This window comes from Leptodactylus fuscus, chromosome 4 (assembly GCF_031893055.1).
Source record: "Leptodactylus fuscus isolate aLepFus1 chromosome 4, aLepFus1.hap2, whole genome shotgun sequence".
Taxonomy (NCBI): domain Eukaryota; kingdom Metazoa; phylum Chordata; class Amphibia; order Anura; family Leptodactylidae; genus Leptodactylus; species Leptodactylus fuscus.
In genome coordinates, this window is record NC_134268.1 from 88,201,386 (window position 1) to 88,206,677 (window position 5,292).

Below are 5,292 nucleotides of genomic sequence, written 5' to 3' on the forward strand. Positions count from 1 at the left end.
TTCTTAGTGGTATATCGCAATAAATTTAAGAATCTTGGAAAATCTTCTTATAAATCATTTTGAGAACTTATTTAATTTAAAGAGAACTTGTTACCACCTTCAAAAAGTCCCAACACTTTACATCAAGTAATAGGCACTGCTCCATTTGTTCTGGCACAGTTTGAATTTTTAGCTCTAGCCCCTGCCATTTCCAAGCAATCAATGTTGTTGGTTTTGGTGCTTGGTATATTATTTAGATTCTGTACTGTCCAGAGGGCAGTGTCAAGAAGGAGCAGATAAAGGAGTGTGATTCTGAGCTCTGACCCTGCCGTTCTGACATTACAAAGCTTAAATAGCACATCAGGCACCAAAATTAACTGTGCTTGTTGCTTGAGAATGGTGGGGGCTAGGTAAAAAAAAAAAAAAAGTCAACTGCACCAGAATGAGTGGAACTGTGTCTATTAACAGGTGTTAAGAACGTGAATTGGTGGAGGTGGTGAAAGGACTTTTTTAATACAAGTAATGTGACCAATATAGCTTAGAGACAAAGCAAAGCAAGTTATCCCCTGTTCAAAGGATGGATAGGGAATAACTTGCAGATCAATGGAGTTCCAATTGCTAAAACCCCAACTGGTCAGCCAGCGCAAGCAGTGCTCCATTCATTTCTATGGGAGTGCCAGAAATAACGAGTGATTATGAAGATAATCTTGTTTCCCTTAGTCCTAACAGCGGCACAATGTGGGGTATTTCTGCCCCTGTGTGCTGGTAGGACAGGCGGATATTTAATTAGCCAATCAAATGCGTGGCAGGCCCTATAAGAGGGCACAAGAACCTCCCCTCTGCGTGTAAATACAAAAGTACCTCCATTACATTTATATACAGTGTTATACATAAGATATGATTCCCAGGGTGGGAAATCTTGTGCCGCTGTTAGGACTAAGGGAAACAAGATTATCTTCATAATCACTCGTTCCCTGTCGTCCTCAACAGCGGCACAATGTGGGGATATAGCAAGCAGGTCCCCAAGATGGGTGGGACAAACCCATGACCGAACTTAAACTGGTCTGGGCAAAGGCAGTGGAATCTGCCACTTAGTCCTTCAGGCGGTAATGCCGAATGAAGGTGGATTCAGATGCCCAAGAGGCAGCTGCATATATTTGGTCCACAGACAAAGCACTTCTTCCTGCCTGTGAAGTGGACATTGCCCTGGTTGAATGGGCATGAAGGAAAGATGGAGCCGACAGCCCTTGGGCGGTATAGGCGACTCTAATAGTCTCGGTAACCCACCGGGATATTGTAGCTTTGGCGGCTTTGGCGCCCCTGTTTTTCCCCGTGTAGCTGACCAACAGGTTTTCAGTCCACCTAAAGGGGCGAGTGCGCTGCAAGTAGATCTGCAGGCATCTGACCACATCCAGCTTGTGCCATCTTTCTTCTTCAGCAGAAGAAGGGAACGGAAAAAATACTGGAAGGGAAATCAGTTGGTTCCTGTTTACAGCAGATGGCACCTTGGGACGAAACCCAGGGAGGAACCTAAGCTGTACATGGTCAGAGAAAAAGGTGGTATATGGCTCCTCAGCGGACAAAGCTTGTAGTTCACTAACGCGTTTGGCAGGTGTGACTGCCAATAGCAGCGCCACTTTGCCGGTTAGCGACTTGAGGGAGACCTCTTCCAGAGGTTCAAATGGCTGGCCACATAGGGCGTTCAGGACCGGAATAAGGTCCCATTGGTGGACAGGGGTGTTTACCACCGGTCTCAGCCTAGTTGCCCCTTTAATAAAGGTGCTCACTAAAGGATCCTGAGACAAACGCCTCCCCAGATAGGCGGACAGGGCCGCTACGTGTACCTTGAGTGTGGCCGCAGCAAGACCTCTGTCTAGTCCGTCTTGAAGGAAGTCCCGGATCGCCTCCGTAGGGGGATCGGTGGAGTCCACTTGATGCTGCAGACACCAGGCATTAAAGCTGTTACCTATTCGACGGTAGTTCCTGTTAGTCGAATCTGCTCTGGCGCTGGATAGGGTCTTCAAGACGGCTTGTGACAGTCCTCTATTTCTCAATAGGGACTGGTCAACCTCCAGGCTGTCAGGTTGAGTCTCCTCAGATCCTGGCATCTCAGCTCTCCTTGGGTTACCAGGTCTGGGAGTGGGGGAAGCCTCCAATATATGCCCTGACTCATTTGTATGAGCTGAGCAAACCAAGCCCTTTTTGGCCAGAACGGGATTATGGCTATTCCCGAGGCTTGGTCCTGTCTTATTTTTATCAATACCTTCGGTATGATTGGAACTGGAGGGAATATGTAAAACAGCCTGAACCTCCATGGGATGGACAGGGCATCCACCGCCAAGGGATTGTCCTCCTGGTACAGAGAGCAGAAGGTCCCCACCTTGGCGTTGAGTCGGGTAGCCATAAGATCGACCTCCGGGAGACCCCATCTCTGGACGATCTGTTGAAATACGTCTGGATTGAGAGACCATTCTCCTGATACGGTAATACCCTGACTCAGCTGATCCGCTACTATGTTCAGGGAGCCCTTTATGTGAACAGCGGATAACTGGACCAGATTCTTCTCCGCCTAGGCAAATATGAGATTCGTCTCTCTCAGCAAGGTTGGTGACCTGGTGCCCCCTTGTTTGTTTATATAGACTACCACCGTCATATTGTCTGACCGATTTTTGACAGACTTGCCTTTCAATTCTGGGGCAAAGTGTACTAGGGCCAGGTACACTGCTCTGAGCTCCTTGAGATTGGATGACCCCAGCTCCGGACATCTCCATCGTCCTTGTACAGTTTTGTCTTGACAATGGGCTCCCCATCCCACTGGGATGCATCTGTTGTCAACAGGGTCCACACTGTCGGGACCGTGGACCTTCCGTCTTTCAGGTGTATCCACCATCTGAGGGCAAGACGGGTAGCGGGAGAAAGGCAGATCTTCTTGTGCAATCCCCGTGGAGACCTGTTCCAGGTTCTCAACACTTCCATCTGCAGGGGACGCAAATGCCATAAAGCCCAAGGCACCGCCCTGGCCGAGGATGACATCAGGCCCAGGACTCTCATGGCGGTCCGGATGGTACCTGCCGAGTGCGCAATAGGAATCGTGCACTGGCTTGGATTCTTTCCTTCCTTGGACTGGAGAGGAAGATCTGCATCGCTTCTGAATCCACTATAAATCCGAGGAATTTTCTTCGGGTGGATGGAACGATTTCGGACTTCTCCCAATTGATAATCCTAACTCCTGTAGGAAGTTGATGGCAAGGTTGAGCTGCTGGAGGAGGGCAGCAGGAGACTGAGCTTTCAGTAGCCAGTCGTCTAGATAAGGGACGATGAAAAGACCCTGAAGTCTGAGGGCCGCGGCGACCGGAGCGATCACCTTGGTGAATACCAGTGGGGCGGATGTGATGCCGAATGGCAGAGCTGTGAATTGATAGTGCTCCCTGTGGCCGGCCATAGCAACGGCAATCCTGAGGAACTTCCTGTGGAAATGAGCAATGGGGACATGTAGATAGGCGTCCTTCAAATCGAGGGTAACCATCACCTCTCCTGGCTGAAGAAACACAGCCACGGAATCCACGGTTTCCATTCGAAATGACCTCTTCCTGATAAACCGATTGAGGTACCTCAGGTCTATTATCATCCTCCAGCCCCCGGTGAACTTGGGGACCAGAAAGACGGGGGAGTAGACTCCCAGACCGAGGTCTGAGGCTGGTACCTTCTCCAGGGCGCCCTTGGTAACCTATTCGGCAACCAAGGCTTCTAGACTGGCCTGCTGAGAAGGTGGAAGAGTTTGGGTGGAAACGAACCGATCTGGAGGTGGAAGATGAAAGTCGATGTGATACCCGTGTTGTATGATCTTCAACACCCATGGGTCTTGGATATGGGTGAACCATGCTCTGGAAAAGGAGGAAAGACGTCCTCCCAGGAAGGGGGGCCACAGGGAGCTGCCCCACGTCAAAACTCAGGCTTCCTCTTGGTGTCCTCCTTGGAAGCGCCATGACCAGCTCCCCTAGGGCGATATCTAAAACGCCGTTGTTGGGAAGGGCGTCTATAATTAGAGGAAGAACCTCTGCCTCTAGAGGGAGCACGTCTGCCCCTGGATGCTTGAGGTAGGGACCTTCCCCTACCTTCAGCTAATCCCTCCATAATGGCGACTAAGCTTTGGCCAGACACCAGGGTTCTGCGGGACAGCTTTGCTACGGCCAAATCCACCTTCGGGGGAGGCCCCCAGGAATCCCACTGCTTTTTTTTTTTTTTTTTTTTTAAAGAGGCTCAGCAAAGCAAGTTTCCAAGTGGGAAACGTCAGACAGAATCGACGAGGATGGGATTCGAACTCATGCATGCAGAGCACAATGGATTAGCAGTCCATCGCCTTAACCACTCGGCCACCTCGTCCTGGCTGTGTTAACAGGAAACAAACTCTTGAAGATCCTGGAAGCGAATGTCCTTTCTCTGGCTGTTTCCACTGCTGCGCCATAAGGTCGGTCAGCGTGGCGTCCGCATGGAAGGCAATATGTCCCCCAGAGGCAGACGTGGAGGCTTCCCCGTCAACATCTCGGCCCACTGTAGACCGGATGGACTTCAGCAGCCTGCCCGTTTGTTCATAATGGAACGCAGTTCTGCTGGAATGACTGAGTCGTCCTCGGAGGAAACATCCTCTGCCCCCCGCAGGTGTTACAAGGGGGGGGGGAGAGACGAGGAACGGAGCTCAGAGCATGGTCTCCTGGTGAGCTGAGACAAGGTGCAATGGATCCCTTTGAGGGAATCATCCTGCAAAACAAAAAGGAGAGTACAAGCAAGGGAAAAACTATTTACCCAAGCGATGCCCAAACTCACCATCTCCTTGACCCATGCTTTCATATCTCTGGGAGAGGGCTCCACAGGTGGAGGACCTCTGCACCCGCGACAACGGGCCCACTCATAGCCTGAAAATAGGCAAGTTATAGGACCAGTAGTACCCGGCAGGGCACAACCTTTCAAGCCGCTACCTACCATCAGGGAGCGGTGTGTCGCAATCGAAGCAGGAAAGATGTTTCCTCTCGGAAGAGGTTTTCCTCCTACCATCCCCAGGAGGGGTAGTAGAGGATGACATATCCTACAGAGAGAGATAATAGACCATGCAACACTGTCACCATGACATCATACCAGCTTTTAAAAAAAAAGGGTAAATCTTACCAGGTCCAGTAGACCGGACAGTGAGGTGACGGATTTAACCTGGGAGAACATACAAACTCCTTGCAGATGGTCCTTTGCCCTTGGCGGGATTTGAACACCAGGACTCCAGTGCTGCAAGGCTGCAGTGCTAACCACTGAGCCACCATGTGG

General features: G+C 50.5%; 1 non-coding gene across 1 annotated transcript; it reads right to left on the minus strand.

Moving 5' to 3' along the window:
• Positions 1-4,280: 4,280 nt before the first annotated feature.
• TRNAS-GCU (transfer RNA serine (anticodon GCU)) lies at positions 4,281-4,362 on the minus strand. The gene has a single exon. It is a non-coding gene; the product is annotated as a tRNA-Ser (tRNA).
• Positions 4,363-5,292: the final 930 nt, after the last annotated feature.